General features: G+C 40.6%; 1 pseudogene; it reads left to right on the forward strand.

Moving 5' to 3' along the window:
* Positions 1 to 550: 550 nt before the first annotated feature.
* On the forward strand, positions 551 to 18,677 carry LOC115109794 (ras-related and estrogen-regulated growth inhibitor-like protein; annotated as a pseudogene).
* Positions 18,678 to 20,418: the final 1,741 nt, after the last annotated feature.

The following is a 20,418-nucleotide window of genomic DNA, read 5'->3' on the forward strand; positions in this document are numbered from 1 at the left end:
AAGGGATCACAGCTTTCACCTCGATTCACCTGGTCAGTCTGCCATGGAAAGTGCAGATGTTCATAATGTGGATAAAATGGCGCCGGAGGAGATGGCCGCCGTTTTACGTTCTCCTAACCAATTGTGCTATTATGTGTTTTTTTCCGCGATATTTGTAAATTATTTTGTACATAATGTTTCTGCAACCGTATCTTACGGTAGAAAAGAGCTTCTGGATATCAGGACAGCGATCACTCACCTCGGATTAGACAAAGATTTCTTCAACAACAACAACAACAACGAGAAGGACTCAAACGATATTCTCCAAACACCCCACAGGGCAGACATCCCAATTATTCTCAAAAGGAAGCGACGCAGAGGATGAAGAGCCGGATGCCTTGTCCGGACCCGCAGAAGACAACTAGGAAAGCTGCCGTTACCGTCAATATTACTCGCCAACGTGCAATCATTAGACAATAAACTAGACGAGGTAAGATCACGAATATCCTACCAATGGGACATCAGAAATAGTAATATCTTATGCTTCACGGAATCGTGGCTGAATGACGACATGGATATTCAGCTAGCGGGATACACGCTGCACCGGCAGGATAGAACAGCACACTCCGGTAAGACAGACTAACTGTAAACAACAGTTGGTGCACGAAATCTAAGGAAGTCTCTAGATTTTGCTTGCCTGAAGTAGAGTATATTGTGATAAACTGCTGGCCACACTACTTGCCTAGAGATTTCTCAGCTATACTTTTCGTGGTTGTTGATTTACCACCACAGACAGATGCTGGTACTAAGACCGCACTCAGTCAGCTGTATAAGGAAATAAGCAAAAAGGAAACCACTCACCCAGAGGCGGCGCTCCTAGTGGCCAGAGACTTTAATGCAGGGAAACTTAAATCAGTTCTACCAAATCTCTATCAACATTTTTTATTTTTTTATTTTAACCAGGCAAGTCAGTTAAGAACAAATTCTTATTTTCAATGACGGCCTAGGAACAGCGGGTTAACTGCCTGTTCAGGGGCAGAACGACAGATTTGTACCTTGTCAGCTCGGGGGTTTGAACTTGCAACCTTCCGGTTACTAGTCCAACGCTCTAACCACTAGGCTACCCTGCCGCCCCACACACAAATGTGCAACCACACACAGAGACGCGTACAAAGCTCTCCCTCACCCTCCATTTGGTAAATCCGACCACAACTCTATCCTCCTGATTCCTGCTTACAAGCAAAAATTAAAGCAGGAAGCACCAGTGACTCGGTCTATAAAAAAATGGTCAAAGTGCAATTAAATGTGGAGTTCAGCTTTTTTTTTTCAGAAATCAGAGAGTTCTGCGAGGCACATAAATACTCAATTATTATAAAGACAGAAAAATGCTATTTGCAGTTTAGTGAGTTACTTAACACATTTTAGGAGGCTTAGTGACTGTGGCCTGTCTTAAAATAGTGTGTCAGTGTCTGTTCTATGTTCAAACCATGTCACGCTGAGGCTTTTCTGTCTATTTTTAGACTAGTATCAGTAAAAGGGGCAGTGTGTGGTTTTCAACTTCTATCGCCTGCACTGCTGAGGTGAGTGTTTAAAACATGGCACATACCCTGTAGCTCAAATGAACTAGCAACCTGGTCTGATTTCCTCCCCAGGGTAGGTTAAACCATGGGATTCAGTGCTTATTTCCAGATGCAGGTCAGCTCCACAGAGATGGGACGGCCTGCTGTTTACTCATCCCATCTCCCAGTGATCTGGCTGGGCTACTGTACCCTGACTAAGTCCTCTCAGGCTACACTCACAAACACCTCATTCTTGTACTTACTCTACAATGGTTGTGGTGTACTATAAGCCCAGCAGAAATAGTCAAAAAATGCTTGTGTTTGTTTGTTTTGGCTCATAGCCAAATGCTCGTGGGCATTCTAGCTCAGTACATGCCAGTTCCATGGACATGGCATAGAGAAATTACCATGATATTATGAAGCAGGTAGAGGAGAAGACTAAATGCAAATCCACTGGACTAGAAGGACAAGTTGAACTGCATATGTAAGGAGTCAAAGTGAACTGCTAAGCTAAGAGGAAAGTCCAGGACCTAGATTACAAACCTGTTGGTATGGTACCTTGAATAACCAGAGGGCCTCAGTGAAAACAATAGCAAAAAGGGCTGCTTTGGAAGAGCTGTAACCTCATTCACAAATAGGGACATCGGTTGCAGATCTGTCATATATTACTGTCACTGAGAATTATACAGAGAGACACTACGGGGGTGTCCTCGGATGGGGCCACAGTGTCTCCTGACCCCTCCTGTCTCAGCCTCCAGTATTTATGCTGCAGTAGTTTATGTGTCGGGGGGCTAGGGTCAGTTTGTTATATCTGGAGTACTTCTCCTGTCCTATTCGGTGTCCTGTGTGAATCTAAGTTTGCGTTCTCTAATTCTCTCCTTCTCTCTTTCTTTCTCTCTCTCGGAGGACCTGAACCCTAGGACCATGCCCCAGGACTACCTGACATGATGACTCCTTGCTGTCTCCAGTCCACCTGGCCGTGCTGCTGCTGCCTTATTATTATTCGACCATGCTGGTCATTTATGAACATTTGAACATCTTGGCCATGTTATGTTATAATCTCCACCGGCACAGCCAGAAGAGGACTGGCCACCCCACATAGCCTGGTTCCTCTCTAGGTTTCTTCCTAGGTTTTGGCCTTTCTAGGGAGTTTTTCCTAGCCACCGTGCTTCTACACCTGCATTGCTTGCTGTTTGGGGTTTTAGGCTGGGTTTCTGTACAGCACTTTGAGATATCAGCTGATGTACGAAGGGCTATATAAATACATTTGATTTGATTTGATTTACTATGGTCCAGTGATGGTAAAAAAAAGACTGATGCATGAACAAGGCCCTCAAACGTGGCTGTTCCACTTGATTCAGGTGGCAATACATCCATATTACTGGACTGAAGTCTATAAATCAGTTGTATTTCTTATAACATTTAGAGGCAATTAATAAGAAACAAATGTGTGTAAATTACTATCTAGGGTTTGTTTATTGAGGTAAAAGGTAAGTGTTCCTTGGAGAAAACCCCCATGCTTTGTGACTTAACTACCGTGGATCACCTCTTTTGAAGTGCACTAATTGCTGCAGGATGAGAGGGGGAAATGATGTCCCTATCAACACTGCTCTTCTCTGCTTTTGTGTACATTTGGCTGCAGTAATGAGACATCAGAATGGTATATCAGAGCTCTGGATAAAAATGATTAAGAGGGATATTAGGCATTTACTGCAGGAACGACACTTCCGCAACGTGGAGTTTGGACATATTCCCAAATGTTAATTTCAATGGACCAGTAATCTCTTTAATTAAACCCTCCCCACCCGGCACACTGAGCACAGTTAGAACTGGCAAATGAGGAGAAACAGACTTATACATCAACTGTCTCCTCAGCCATCCAAGGGATTCAGAGGGGAACTTAGAGCTAAGCTTTTTGTGAGACCGAAGGCATTATCCCACCAAGTGGGTGGAATTTCAAGGTCTCTCTGGGAAGAAGTGTCAAACTATCATTGCCACGTGCGATATAGTGTTAGATCATAAGAGGGTATAAAATAATTGTGAAGTTGTCGAGTTTTGAAAGGTTAATAATCTCCTTGGTAACAGAAGATTCCATGTCCCGAGTATGGTCATCGACTGACAGGCAGTATGCATTTGGCGTGTGACATGAGTGGTGATAATTCATGTCGAAAAGACGTTTAAGAGGACACCAGATCCAAAAAGCCCACTGTCACAGTAGACACAAAACCCTGCAAGCTGTCCCGTGCGCTGCTTAATATTTCATGAGGTTTACTGACTACTTTTTCTCAGCTGCAGTCCATTAGAATAACTGGAAATGTATGATGTATGTCTACTAGCTATGCTATTCCTGGACTTCACTGTGTCAAGAATTGTTGCATTGCGTTACTATGATGACAAACTTGGCTATATAAGAGTTGTACTGTAGATACATTGCCACAGTAACAGCAAGCCTGTAACATATTTTCACTTAATGTATGGAAATAGACCTTGATCCCTCCATGTGGACACAAGATGAGTTTCAGTACAATGTACAATAAGCCTACATTCTAACACAAAGTGACTAATCTTTGCATCAGCATGTAATTGTAGATTTGTAATGGGGCATTATGAAGTGTATAATCAACTTTTGTTTAGCAAATAAATATTATAGATTCCCACAGACTAAACTTTCAGTTGGTACGATTGCAGCTAGCATTCAACATGGAGACTAGACTAAAAGAGGGAACTGGAGGCAAACATGCTTAATGATTCAGGGGGGTCTCACTCCAGAAAATCTGCTATAAATTTACAAGGAGTTTTCAAAGCTGCTGACTGTTCTCCCTTTGCCTCTAGCTCCATGACTACAGTGCTGCTGACTGTTCTCCCTTTGCCTCTAGCTCCATGACTACAGTGCTGCTGACTGTTCTCCCTTTGCCTCTAGCTCCATGACTACAGTGCTGCTGACTGTTCTCCCTTTGCCTCTAGCTCCATGACTACAGTGCTGCTGACTGTTCTCCCTTTGCCTCTAGCTCCATGACTACAGTGCTGCTGACTGTTCTCCCTTTGCCTCTAGCTCCATGACTACAGTGCTGCTGACTGTTCTCCCTTTGCCTCTAGCTCCATGACTACAGTGCTGCTGACTGTTCTCCCTTTGCCTCTAGCTCCATGACTACAGTGCAGGGAGGATTGTGCAGTGGTGGATAAAGTATCCAATTGTCATACTTCAGTAAAAGTAAAGATACCTTAATAGAAAATGACTCAAGTAAAATTAACCCAGTAAAATACAAAAAAGTATTTCGTTTTAAATATATTTAAGTATCAAAAGTAAATGTAATTGCTAAAATATACTTTCTAAAATATACTTAAGTATATACAAAAGTCAAAGTAAAAGTATAAATAACTTTTCTTGTTATTTCTTTATTTATGAATAGCCAGGGGCACACTCCAACAATCAGATATAATTTACAAACTAAGCATTTGTGTTTAGGGAGTTCACCAGATCAGACGCAGTAGGGATGACCAGGGATATTCTCTTGATAAGTCTGTGAATTGGGCCATTTTCCTGTCCTGATAAGCAATCAAAATGTAACGAGTAATTTTGGGTGTCAGGGAAAATGTGTGGAGAAAAAATTACATTATTTTCTTTCGGAATGTGGTGAAGTAAAAGTAAACATTGTCAAAAATATAAACAGTGAAAATAAAGTGACCCAAAAAAACTACTTAAAACCTGTTAGGGCTAAGGCTGTTTTACCGCCCCCTCTGGAGGAATTGGGTGCCCATATTAAACAGGATAAATTTTTGTCAAAAGTTGCTAATATATGCATATAAAAATATTTTCGAATAGAAAACACTCTAAAGCTTCTAAAACCGTTTAAATGTTGTCTCTATGTAAAGCAGAACTCTCAGGGCATGCATTCTCCCAAACTCTCTCTTGTCATGGGAAAAGTTGGCCCAACTTTGATGTCATCGCAAACCAAAACTTCCCAACCAGTTACAGCTCTGGGAACAGTCTCTACGTGTTCAGCGCGAAGCCTGCTTTCAATGGGGCTTCTCATTGTGAGAATCGCGCGCTCACGAGAGTTTGAGCGGGCCGAAAGCTCTCGGTCACGCGGAAAAAAAGGTTACTCTTATGCGCGCTCTGTCTTTTCCTCAGGATCGATTAAACGATGAGTGTGTTTCTGTTCGTCCTCACGATTTCTGTGCACCTTTATAACATGTTAAAGCTTAATTATGAACATAGTTTGACAAGTTTACTCGACATATAATATGTAATTTCGATGTTTTGGTGCGCATCCACTTGACTTTTGGCTACATTTCGACCGAAATGTGTCGTTTTTGAGAACCGAAAGACACAGACTTGAAAACTAAACGCTGTTTTGGTAAGTATAATCCCTTCCAGGTCTTCTGATGGAAGAACAGCAAAGGTAAGGGAATATTTATGTGGTAAATTTGGGTTTCTGTGGACTCCAAGATAGAGGAGCCATAATGCTACTTTTGGAGCGCCGACTCCTAGTATAGCCTAGTGAACGCAACCTGTAACGTTAAAAATAAATGTAACACAGCGATTGCATTTAGAAGAAGTGTATCTTCCTATACATATGTAGAACATGCATATTTAGTCAAGGTTTATGATGTGTATTCCTTGTTAGCTGACGTTATCTGCCGGAGCTATGTCATTTCTCCGGACATTTTAGTAGCATTTTTTGAACGATGCGTCATTGTAAACAGAGAGTTATGGATATATATAGCATAATATAAAAAAAAAATGAATGTACTGTGTAACATGTTATATTACTGTACCTCTGATGAAGATTTCAAAAGGTTAGTGAAATGATTTTTCTTTTAATCCTGCGTTTGTTGATTGCATATTTTTTCCTACTTGGCTATGCAAATTAGCTATGTCTGCGGTGGTGGTTTGACATAAATATGTGCTATGTTTTCGCCGTAAAACATTTTAGAAATCTGACTTGCTGGGTAGATAAACAACTTGTTTATCTTTCATTTGAGCTATTGGACTTGTTAATGTGTGGAGGTTAAATATTTTTAGGAATATTTCTTGCTTCCCATGCGCCACATTCCAGTTGATGGTGTGGGGGGGGGGGGGGGTGTTCCCAATTGGGAACGTGTATCCCCAACTTTAACATATTTAGTACTTTAATATATTTTTTAGATTGCCTTCCATCCACAATCACTCCTCTGCTCTGTTTTAATAGCAGGCTCAGTGATGCTTGACTGGGAAGACAACATGGAACATTTCATTACTCCCACCATGACTTATGAGAATCTAGTGAGTGCTAGTTAACTGAGACTCTTCCTTTAATTCACCATGTCAGAAATCTCTCTATGCTGGACAGGGAAGGGACACACTTAGGGAAAAAGGCAGCGTTAGCCAGCTTTAGTTTCTCGACTGTGTTGAGTCTCCTCCTGATTACCTTTCAAACATCTATGCATGTTTCAGTGAAAGCGTTTAGGTTTCACTACTGAGAATGTGGTGTTGGTGAAGCTACTTTGAAAATATAGTTTAGCAAACTACCAGTTACTTCACAATAGAATACGTTTTAAGCTACACTAAAGCTACCCATTACAAAAATTAAGTTTACTTAACCAAAGTTACTTTGAAAAAGAAGTTCACTACATTCAAACTACTTTGTGAAAAATTATCATATCTAAATCTGAAATGTCATAGGCTACAAATTGCAAGAACAGATCACTCTGGAGTTAGCTGTTAACAGAATGTATAATTCAGCTTATTACACACAAAAACCTATGTTCCAAGTGTGAATTAGGCAGTTCTATTCTTTAAAAAAAGAAAGGAAATTCTTGCCTACTACACCCATATTTTCAGTTTTTTTTGCAACACAAAAAATGGTGTAGTTCCAGTAGTTAGTTAGTTGACTGGTACATGGCAAAAAATGTATTAACTAATGAAAACACTACCTAAATTAGAATTTAGTTCAACTACCCCCCAAGCTACTACAAAATGTAGTTAAATGACTAGTTTAACTACATGTAGTTCACTACTCCCCAACACTGGCAGAATGTCAAACAGTACTAGTTTAGAGTGACTGAAAATAAAAACTGGTGTTGTTGCAGTAAATCAATCACACAGCCTATCTGATGGAATGCAACCTGAGAGGGAATGTGGGGGAGGGTATTATGGGTAATTTTAGGGACCGTTTAGGGACCATTATGAAACACTTACCATATTTATGCCATAAAATATTCATTGGCTGCTTTTCCCTGAGTAACAACCATTTCAGAAGTCAAGTGCAACTGAACTAAAAGCAACAAGTGAAGTCAGCCAGGGAGAGATTGACAGCCTGGAACGGGGATTTCCTTGAGGCAATTTAAGACTACATCAGTAACAAAACAGTGTTCAACAGTCTTCATGCATTCTGACTTCATATTATCAGAATTCATTGCTGAAATGACTAATCGTAAGTATGTTATACGCCATTTTTACAATAGCTTTACCATTACCATTCTAATTCTATCAAGTAGATGGTTCTGAGATCATCCAATACCCAATACCGTACCCACAACCACAATCCCATAGCTATTATATTATGTGGACTCATCTGTGTGAGTTTTGCAGAAAATAATAAAAGACTCATCGCCACATGAACAGCATATTTACACACTGAAGATACTGAGTCGCCTCCCCCCTCTTTATTTATTTTCAGCTGCATATGAAAAGACAGGGTGGTCCAGTCCTTTCTGCTCAGCCTGTAATCCTGAAGTTGCCAGTTGGGAGAGCTTCCTTCCTGATGGGGAAATGACATGCAAATAGCCTCCTCTTCCCTCCCTTACATCCAACCCTGCATGTACTGCAGCTGTCTAATGAAGGCAACAGCTGCCTCTGATGAATTATGTCTTTAAAGCTGCAATCAGCAGTAGAAACAATTAGAAACAGTTCTCCCTGACCCTTGTTTTGGTAAAAAGCTGAGGGATGGGCCTGGAGAAAAGGAACAATTCTCAAATTCATAGACAGAACTATGGATGCAAGAACTGACCATCCATGAGATCAACAATATAGTTTTAACCACGTTTTGAGGCTATGAAGTGTTTGTTTACATTTACATTATTTACACACTTTGGAGTAAAACAAGCTTATGTTTGGGGTTCTGATGGGGTATGACAGGTGAGCTAAGCTCATGAGGAATTTATAAGTTATATTATTCAATAGCCAATGGGTAAATATCATTAATTTATAAGTTCAAAAATGAATTTAGCAACTGGTCCAAAAAACTGTTCTTTGGTTTAAGTCTGTGAAGAGGCACTCCAACATAATGCTTTACTGCATAATTAAGTCCAACAATTTTAGCGTCTTTATCAGGAAATAATACAACTACAAAGATACATATTTGGCTTCATGCGCACTCTGGTTTTGTTGCACCACCAAACAAACAGCAAAAATGGTTTTACAGCAAATCGGTTGGCTAGACTCCAGTACAGCCGGAGAAGGAAGCCTGTAGCTAGAATCAGAAAGGAATCAGATGTAAGCCTACAGTATATGAGATTCAAATGCCTAATAAATTATCCTAAAGACATAAATCAAGAGGGAAGCTTGTGACTTATGAATGGATGAAGACCAGTCAGCAGAGTATCTCTTAGCCAAGGTTCCTTCAGTGGCCTGGGAGGATCTGTGGGGCTGTCATTCACTCAGCATGTCTGAAGCTCCACCTCTCAGGAGGACAAATGACCCTAGCCAGGGCTGCAGTGATAAAGAACTCCCTCCCTCTAGTTTATGGCTTTGCCTGTGTACAGTGCAGTCAGGGACCGAGCAGTGGTGTGATGTATAGCAGGGGGCTACACTCAGTTGTCCTGGCTAGTTGTGAAATAGTATATGTCCAATAATTCAGCATAATGCACCATCCATTATGGCAGCTGTTTGATCAGTTTGTAAAGACGGGCAAACACATTGCTTTCCCTAGCCGCATATTTATCTTAAAGGCACAGGCATTACGATATTTCAGAGAAATCAATGGTTCCTGCAATTCGGGAGGCGAGGAAGCCCTGCTGAAAACGTCAATGAAAATATACAATCTAATCTATGGCAACAGAGAAAGCCACAGAACACACTGTTCCGGACTCTGACAGAGTAGACTTTTACAGATTTTTACATATCTAACCTTCGTCGTCAAATGTATCACTTGCAAGACAGAACATAACTATACCACTAAAATACTGTTCTCAGTGAAATGTAAGATGTCCTGCAGGTGTCTCTGTACTAGTGTCCTTACAGGATGAGTTGGACACAGCCAGTCAGGTGAGTAGCCTACAATGGCAGTTAAATGTGGGATATCTGAATAAGCATTGCCTGGTTTCAAAAGAACATCAGGACTGTGAGATATTTTTGTTGAAGCCAAGGCTTTACCAATAACAAATTAATATGGCATCATATCACAACTGCAGTTGGCTAAGTTTTAGTCTCTTTAATTTGCAGCAGGATTTTTCAGAGAGAATTACAAATTCAATGTACATTTCATACAGGCTTACTTGCCACTGTAGGCCTTTCATTTCCTTTTCATTCTATGTTTCTTAACACACCCTTGTATCAGGGGTAAATGGAATTATCAAGCATGTAAAGTAAGTGTGAGCTAAGGCCATAAGAATATTTATTTGCATAAGAACAAACACAGCGGAGGGAGCTTCCGGTCAACCGGCTTTACATAAAAACATATTTTCAATGGAGAGTAGGAAGTAGGCTATGTGCTCACCGTTGACAGTTGCATACTGTATGTGACAACATTTCTTAAAACTTAATAAATGTATTATTAAGCTGTACGTCTATACATTGGTTCATAAATCTAAAATAGCAGCAGCAGCAGTTTCCCATGGACAGGGAGCCAACCACAATCAGTAGGTCTACTGTATATGTCATTAAAGCAACCAATCCTCTGCTTAGGAGACAACCAACCTCTTCTCTCAGCTTTTAGCTGAAAGCAGTCACCTCAGAAATAATGAGAAGTAGAGAAAAATACTGTACTACTTCCTTAATAACCTCTACAGGATCGGTCTTCCCCCGTGGAACGGTTGAACTAACTTAGGCTAATGTGATTAGCACGAGGTTGTAAGTAACAAGTACATTTCCCAGGACATAGAGATATATTATATGGGCAGAAAGGTTAAATTCTTGTTAATCTAACTGCACTGTCCAATTTATAGTAGCTATTACAGTGAACGAATAACATGTTATTGTTTGAGGAGAGTGCACAGTTATGAACTTGAAAATGTATCAATAAACCAATTAGACACATTTGGGCAGACTTGATACAACATTTTGAACAGAAATACAATGGTTTATTGGATCAGTCTCAAACCTTGCACATTCACAGCTGCCATCTAGTGGCCAAAATCGAAATTTTGCCTAACCTGGAATAATACATTTTTATCTTTCTCTTGCATTTCAAAGATAATTAAAAAATAAAAGACAAATGTGCATGTTTTTTTTATACCAGAGCTAATGTGTTATATTCTCCTACATTAATTTCACATTTTCACAAACTTGAAAGTCTTTCCTTTCAAATGGTATCAAGAATATGCATATCCTTGCTTCAGGTCCTGAGCTACAGGCAGTTAGATTTGGGCTGGTCATTTTAGGCAAAAAATTGAAAAAAAAGGGTCCGTTCCTTAAGAGGTTTTAATCTCTGCCCAAAGTACTGTTAACTATAAGGGACCATTAGCACTTACAGCAATGAATGAATTATTAGCTCATGCTTACAACGTGTAGTTTCCCTATGCTAAATTACCATGTTACATTCCAAATAAAACCTGTCTAAAAGGAATACAATAGTTAGAAACTCATGGTCGAAACCCCTTTTAGCATTATTAATGTTTTGTTAAAGTAAGGGGAGGAATTTTGAGAGTGGATTTACCATCTGAAATTAAATGCATGTCTTTATTGCAACATAGCTTTCTCAAACGGGTCATACAACATTTAATGACCAAGGGTCTGTTTTTCCTTTGTTATTTCTGGGCCTGTGTTATCTACAGTTAACTGCAGTTGTTATTAACAATTTTAGCACCACAGACTGTAGGCCTACTTTAGCATTTAGAGACAGTGTCAGGTCATACAACAATAACACTGCCACCCAGGTCAGAGGATATACTGTAGACCCACTGTCCATACAGCAGATGAATCGAGTTCCCTCTACACTTTTCCCTCGCCCTCAGTTTGCTGTCTACACAGATTCCAATCATTGCACCTCATCCAACACATTTGGCTGTGCCTAATGACTGTCGCACAAATGAATAATCAGCGTTATGCCATTTAAGTGCTTCAGTTGACTTCAAGAGACAAATCTGATAAAAATAGACTAAGACTCCCAGGGTACATAGTTAAATGGACTGTGGCATGCAAAATTATGGAAATCTATTTCAGGAAACATTCATAAAATAATGGGTTTGTTATTATAAAGTCATTACACAATCATAGTGACTTTCTATATTTTTTATTTGCACAATACCCACTGACTACAGAGGTCCACTGACTACAGAATATTCAGCATAGCCAATGAGAGGGCAATAATGTTGTCAGACTCTAATCTAAATCTATGACGTTAAAATGCCTATTTACTCTGTTCCATCTGACTGCACAACCCACTGTCTCATCAGCCAAGCCAGGCTATTTCTAAACTTGATCTCCACTATAAAAAGCATCTAAACATTATCTCACATTTCTTTTCGACAAACCTTTACTTTTTAACAGTGGAGATTTGCATAAACCTTGCTGTCTGTCTCTCCGATATTTGCAACATTGTTTCAATATTCTAATTTGATCTCCAGCTGTCCCATAGTAATGAACATGTCGGGAGTTGGGACGAGACAGACAGACAGGCAGCATTTCTATATATTTTTTTACGGATAAATACAAAAAAATATAAATTGAAAAAGGTCAAATGAAACAAAGTGCAGCTAGTTTGCAGTCTTTCCAGCTTCAGTTAAGTGATTGTGTTAGCTGTGTTGTTGGCTAGCTTCTCTGTCTGAACAACAGGTCAAATGTCAAGTAAGACGCAGGCCTCCTAACGCAGGCCTCCTAATTGTCCCTAAAATTTCTAAGCAAACAGCTGGATGCAGGGCTTTCTCCTAAAGAGATCCATATATTCTCCAAACACTAGCTTCTTGGGCATTATCGCTTAAATACGACCCTTTTTCATCTGAGAAAGAATGTATCACTTCACTGACAGGGAAACAAATGTGCCTCTGACACCCGTGTTGTATTTCACACACAGGTGCAATAATAATAACTATGTTATTGCTTCTGACAGCATGGGACATTTTAATAATTGTTTTCAGGGGGAAGACAGTGGCAACTGAATTCTCAATGATAATCGTCAGCATATACAGTAGGTCCAATAAACTAAGTTACTCGTTCATAAAATACCAGAGAGTTGTGTATGTACAATCAATTTTTTTCGGATCCTATTTTTGGTGTCCATTTGTACTCGTTGCCTCAGATTTTTCATTGAGCTTATTTCAAACATGGTGAAAGGATCATATGAATATGTTTATCTGCTTTATAAAATGTTGGCATATTATCAAAGACAACACTTTTTTCTAAATGTACATGTAGAATTCAGATGTTTTCACTATGTCAGAGCATCTATCTTGTCTGTAATATTGGTGTTCTACATTACACTAATAAAAGGAAGGGAAATATAATAAGCCATACTAGACTGGCTTCCTGTTAAGGCAAGGGCTGATGGTTTTACTGCTAACCAACAAAGCATTACATGGGCTTGCTCCTACCTATCTTTCCGATTTGGTCCTGCCGTACATACCTACACATATGCTATGGTCACAAGATGCAGGCCTCCTAATTGTCCCTAGTATTTCTAAGCAAACAGCTGGAGGCAGGGCTTTCTCCTATAGAGCTCCATTTTTATGGAATGGTCTGCCTACCCATGTGAGAGACGCAGACTCGGTCTCAACCTTTAAGTCTTTACTGAAGACTCATCTCTTCAGTAGGTCTTGATATGATTGAGTGTAGTCTGGCCCAGGAGTGTGAAGGTGAACGGAAAGGCTCTCCGCCCTTTTCTGTCTCTGCCTGACCGGTTCCCCTCTCTCCACTGGGATTCTCTGCCTCTAACCCTATTACAGGGTCTGAGTCACTGGCTTACTGGTGCTCTTCCATGCCGTCCCTAGGAGGGGTGCGTCACTTGAGTGGTTTGAGTCACTGACGTGGTCTTTCTGTCTGGATTGGCGCCCCCCCCTTGGGTTGTGCCGTGGCGGAGATCTATGTGGGCTATACTCGGCCTTGTCTCAGGATGGTAAGTTGGTGATTGAAGATATCCCTCTAGTGGTGTGGGGGCTGTGCTTTGGCAAAGTGGGTGGGGTTATATCCTGCCTGTTTGGCCCGGGGGTATTATCGGATGGGGCCACAGTGTCTCCTGACCCCTCCTGTCTCAGCCTCCAGTGTTTATGCTGCAGTAGTTTATGTGTCGGGGTGCTAGGGTCAGTCTGTTATATCTGGAGTATTTCTCCTGTCTTATCCGGTGTCCTGTGTGAATTTACGTATGCTCTCTCCAATTCTCTCTTTCTTTCTTTCTTTCTCTCTGAGGACCTGAGCCCTAGGATCATGCCTCAGGACTACCTGGCATGATGACTCCATGCTGTCCCCAGTCCACCTGGCCATGCTGCTGCTCCAGTTTCAACTGTTATGGCTGCGGCTATGGAGCCCTGACCTGTTCACCGGACATGCTACCTGTCCCAGACCTGCTGTTTTCAACTCTCTAGAGACAGCAGGTGCGGTAGAGATACTCTCAATGATCGGCTATGAAAAGCCAACTGACATTTACTCCTGAGGTGCTGACTTGTTGCACCCTAGACAACTACTGTGATTATTATTATTTGACCATGCTGGTCATTTATGAACATGTGAACATCTTGGCCATGTTCTGTTATAATCTCCACCCGGCACAGCCAGAAGAGGACTGGCCGCCCCTCACAGCCTGGTTCCTCTCTAGGTTTCTTCCTAGGTTTTGGCCTTCCTAGCCACCGTGCCTCTACGCCTGCATTGCTTGCTGTTTGGGGTTTAGGCTGGATTTCTGTACAGCACTTTGATATATCGGCTGATGTAAGAAGGGCTATATAAATACATTTGATTTGAAATAAATGCATCCGGGTACAATTCTACCTGCAGAGAAAAAATAACTGCTCTGCTAGCCAAATACACTATATACACAAAAGTATGTGGACACCGCTTCAAATTAGTGGATTCGGCTATTTCAGCGACACCCGTTGCTGACAGGTGTATAAAATAGAGCACAGCACCATGCAATCTCCATAGACAAACATTGGCAGTAGAATGGCCATACTGAAGAGCTCAGTTACTTTCAACGTGGCACCGTCATAGGATGCCACCTTTTCAACAAGTCAGTTCGTCAAACTTCTGCCTTGCTTGAGCTGCCCCGATCAACTGTAAGTGCTGTTATTGTGAAGTGGAAACGTCAACAACAACGGTTCACAGAACGGGGCCGCCGAGTGCTAAAGCGCCTAACCCGTAAAAATCGTCTGTCCTCGGTTGCAACACTCACTACCGAGTTCCAAACTATCTCTGGAAGAAACATCAGCGCAATAACTGTTCGTCGGGAGCTTCATGAAATGGGTTTCCATGGCCGAGCAGCCACACACAAGCCTAAGATTAACATGTGCAATGCCAAGCATCGGCTGTAGTGGTGTAAAGCTCACCGCCATTAGATTCTGGAGCAGTGGAAACGAGTTATCTGGAGTAATGTATCACACTTCACCATCAGGCAGTCCGACTGACGAATCTGGGTTTGGCAGACGCCAGGAGAACACCACCTGCCCCAATGCATAGTGCCAACTATAAAGTTTGGTGGATGAGGAATATTGGTCTGGAGCTGTTTTCCTTGTTCCGGATTAGTCCCTTAACGCTACAGAATACAATGATATTGTAGACGATTCTGTCCTTCCATTGGGGAAGGCCCTTTCCTGTTTCAGCATGACAATGCCTCCGTGCACAAAGCGAGGTCCATACAGAAATGGTTTGTCAAGATCGGTGTGGAAGAACTTGACTGCACAGAGCCCTGACCTCAACCCCATCGAACACCATTGGCAGAATTGGAATGCCGACTGCGAGCCAGGCCTAATCGCCCGTCCTCACTAATGCTCTTGTGGCTGAATGGAAGCAAATCCCCGCAACAATGTTCCAACATCTAGTGTTAAGCCTTCAGAGAAGAGTGGAGGCTGTTATAGCAGCGAAGTGAGGACCAACTCCATATTAATGCCCATGATTTTGGAATGAGATATTTGATGAGAAGGTGTCCACATACTTTTGTTAATGTAGTTTATCTTAACATCACATTAACCAGCTTTCTGATAATGGAATTATTGTATCTACAGCCAGCCTGCAGTAAACGATCAGTGTGCCTTGTGATTTGAGCTAACAAGAACTAAACCTAATCTAAACCTCTAAGATCTAAAGAACTAAACTTTCTTACAACCTGACATTTCAACATTCTTTCCTTATGTTATCAAGCAGTCAGTGAGGAGGAGCCCTGTTGTTATTCTAAGAAAAAAAATCATGCCCTTTTCAAGTGAAACCAAAATACTTTTAAAGTATATTAAAACACACTATTAGCTATATCTTCCAATTACAAAGCAGCAACACAACTCAAAAAACTTTTCATTTAGAAAAGGGAAAAAAAGTCAGTCACAGTAATGTCTTTAGGTTATCTTTGAAAAGTGTGTTTCCAGCAAACCGAACTTGGTTCTGTGAAAGTTCCTAGAACATTCGTTAGGTCGCGGCAAAATCTAGTGGGCTACAGTCACACCTGTTGATGCCAAAATTATCAAATGTTCTGCTTCCATCTAGTGGCTGGTTGTAATATCACAGCACACGTTTTGTTACATAGTACTGCAGCTTTTACAAACGACTCAAAAGTTTCATTGTGTTATTGCAAAAAATCGTTTCGCAATTATTTACATTTAGATAATCATATTCAGATAGTAAGTGTACAGTATACATAAAATGCAATCTTGTAGGCCTACTGTATAAGTTACGCACACTTGCAAAATATTAGTTTCCACTCCCCCTTTGCATGCAAACACGTTTTTACGTTGTCCTTAAAAAATGAATTATTATCTTCGGTAGCAAAGTAATCAGGCTTTATCTTACACTACTCAATAGTAAAGCACAACAACAGTTTCCCCAATACTGTAAGCAAATCCTCAACACACATCCTCATGCGTATGCGTAATTGCCATTTGGAAGATACAATGATTATATCCACAAACTTTAAAAAATAATGTGAGGTATATTTGTGCTGCAAACGTGTTGGTTATTCAAAAGTCGGGTTAGGTTTAGATATTATTTACGCTAAGACAATCGTTTTCTTCAGTCTTTAGGCTATGGTAAATAAAATCCAGAATGGAATGGTATAGTATATTTCCACGCCCCCTCAACAATTGTGCGCACCACTCCTTGGGGCATAAAACTCGTCTCTGCTACTCAACATCTCAGATGGTCTTGAGCCAGTCGGGCCAATAAACAGCAGAAAGAATAATGACAAGCCTCAACGTTTTAAAAATGGATGCTAAATGTAGTAGTTCTTGTTGGGTTGGGAAATCTGGTGTGACCAAATCTGTCATTATTTATCGTTTGTGCAATCTGCCATTTCTAACTGGATCCATTCCTTTCCTCAACATACTTAGTAGGATGATGATGATGATTGTTTCACAGCGCTGACAGTCCGCGTTTTAAGTAGAAGATTCATTTGAGAATATGGGAATATTGGTAAGTTTTGTTTGTCTGTCATCACCAGATATTGTAATATCAAGCTAACATTTTACTATTGTAGGCCTATACAGTACAACTAAATTAATATTTGTCTGTTAATTGCTTTCAGAATCAATCTACAGCCACAATGTTGTCATGGATGGAAGGGACAGAACTTTGAACATCTGGGATTCACCATGTTGTCAGGTATTACGAAATGTTAACATTCAATCTGTTATAATGCAGGTTAGTGTTTTTCATCATGAATCCTGTTATAGAGGCAGCTCTGCAGAGTGGTCCATAGCGGGCACTGCCACAAAGTCATACAATCTGAATTTAACCCTAACCTTAACCACACTACTAACCTTAATGCCTAACCCTAACCTTAAATGAAGGTCAAAAAGCTAAGTTATTTTCATGCATTTTTACAATAGAGCCAAATTGGACTTTTCAGTTGACATATCTAAGGGAAAATCGCTCAGTTCTGCCTCATGCCAACCTGCTGTTATAAGATGCCATCATCATGATGTCTGAAACTGTATTCAGTCCTTTGAAATGACTGCAAGAATTCAGTATATTTGGCATCTTATACAGAGCACTTCAGTTAATCATAGGCTTCTTTATAAGTGCCTTTATGAGTATTACTGCAGAGAAGCGCCTGGTTGTCTTTGGCATGAATGAGTCCACTTTTACTAGCACCATGCGCGACCACAATGACTGGACACAATCAGCCCAGAGAAATCCAAGTAAGCCTATAAAATTTTTATATCTTTTATCTTTTTTTTTGTTCTTTTAAACTTTACCCCCTTTTCTCCCCAATTTCGTGGTATCCACTTGTTAGTAATTACTATCGTGTCTCATCGCTACAACTCCCGTACGGGCTCGGGAGAAACGAAGGTTGAAAGCCATGCGTCCTCCAAAACACAACCCTTCTTAATACAGCGCGCATCCAACTCAGAAGCCAGCCACACCAATGTGTCGGAGGAAACACCGTGCACCTGGCGACCTTGGGTAGCGCGCACTGCGCCCGGCCCGCCACAGGAGTCTCGAACGGTTTTGTCCTGGTCTACAGGATCTGTGACAGGGCCAGCTTCAACTCTGTCACCAAGCTGATGCAGTCCATTAAGGACTTCCAGGGCATGGTCAAAGTGCCCATGGTGATCGTAGACAACAAGAGGGACCTGAATCACATGCGAACAGTCCTCAGTGAGGAGGGCAGAATGCTAACCCTGACAATAGACTGCCAGTTCTATGAGGTTTCAGATGCTGAGAACTACCACAGTGTCCTCATGGTGTTTCACGGACTAATAGACAGGATATGGGAGTCCAAGTCTGCCATCAAGAAGCAAGCTGGAATTAAGGGCATTGTGAAAAGCATGTCTGCAGTTTTTGCCAGGAGACGAACAGATTCGCTGTGAGACTATGGCACAGGGAGGAAGATATTGTATACTGTAATCAATGTATGCATAGGTCTGACATGAGTTGTTGTATGATGTCTGTGCTCTGGCATCAGGACATGACTTGGTATGTGACAAAGGGATCCAGAGACTGCCTTATGGCTAAGACACGACAATGAAGGGCAGAAACAGGGGCAGATGGCATTGTAGGTCTGGAAATGGCAGTGATGGAAAAAGTGCCCAATTGTCATACTTGAGTAAAAGTGAAGATACCTTAATAGAAAATGACTGAAGTAAAAGTGAAAGTAACCCAGTAAAATACTGGTATTTATAAATAAAAGTATTTATTTTTAAATATACTAAAGTACCTTATATATTAATTTACATTCCTTATATTTAGCAAACCAGACGGCACAATATTTATATATTTTTTCTATGGATAGCCAGGGGCACACTCCAACACTCAGACATCATTTACAAATGAAGCATTTGTGTTTAGGGAGTCCGCCAGATCAGAGGCAGTAGGGATGACCAGGGATATTATCTTGATAAGTGTGTGAATTGGGCCATTCTCCTGTCCTGATAAGCATTCAAAATGTAATGAGTAATTTTGTGTGTCAGGGAAAATGTGTGGAGTAAAAATTACATTATTTTCTTTAGGAATGTAGTGAAGTGAAAGTAAAACTTTTTTAAACCAAAGTGAGCACTTTTCATATCAATATTGTTTGTCACCAAGATGAGTGACTAGACTCCTGGAAATTAACACAATATTGTGACGTGATAAACACTGTATACATTTATGTTTATATTCCTATAATGAAATAAATAAAAACATGTTTTATTGCTATGAGCTGAATAAAACCCCTATACCTTCATCTTATTGACATCTTATGGAATTCATGTATGGGAATACTGGAATAAATATTGACTGTGCAGTATAGTTTGTAAATTACTCTTCAAGGAACTACAGCAACCAATACAGTAGCAGCTTTAGCTACAATCTAAATCACCAGTCAACACTTGTCAAGAAACAACATCCTTTGAATATAAGGACATGTAGGAATATTTGACCCTGTTGATGAGAAAATTCCAGTCTACCCCAGACAGAATAATGAGCAGAACATGGAAGATGGAACAAATATAACTTTTCCATTAAATCATCCCACCAGTTCAAGGCAAGTAAGGATTTAATGTGAAGTGAGGATATGTAAACATAGACACATGCTATTAAGAAACAGTAATGAAAGTGTCATATTTCATTTCATGCATGTCCCTCATCATGAAAAATGTGGGTTATTTCTTCAAGACAGTCTTTGTTCTACATTTTCCCATGGTAGGTAGTAAGAAGGAAAGATGGATCCCCAGAGTCAGATTTTTTCTCAAATCCAATTTATTAATCCCTCTAATGACAGTGTTAAAGACACAGAGCTCAATGTGGACAGGATCAAGGCGTGTCGCTTCATTGATCTGTCTGTTCTTAATGATTCAGCTATGTTATTGGCAAAGTTAATGAGCACTGTCACATTATTTCAGACATGCTTTTATGTCTTCTATTGGGTATTTAACAACAGAATAGGAGGCATTCTTGGCCCTCGTCTTATAATGCTTGCCATATTAGACTGCAAACTCTCCTTCCAGACTCACATCAAACATCTCCAATCGAAAATCAAATCAAGAGTCGGCTTTCTATTCCGCAACAAAGCCTCCTTCACTCACGCCGCCAAGCTTACCCTAGTAAAACTGACTATCCTACCGATCCTCG

This window comes from Oncorhynchus nerka, linkage group LG25 (genome assembly GCF_034236695.1).
Source record: "Oncorhynchus nerka isolate Pitt River linkage group LG25, Oner_Uvic_2.0, whole genome shotgun sequence".
Classification (NCBI taxonomy): Eukaryota; Metazoa; Chordata; class Actinopteri; order Salmoniformes; family Salmonidae; genus Oncorhynchus; species Oncorhynchus nerka.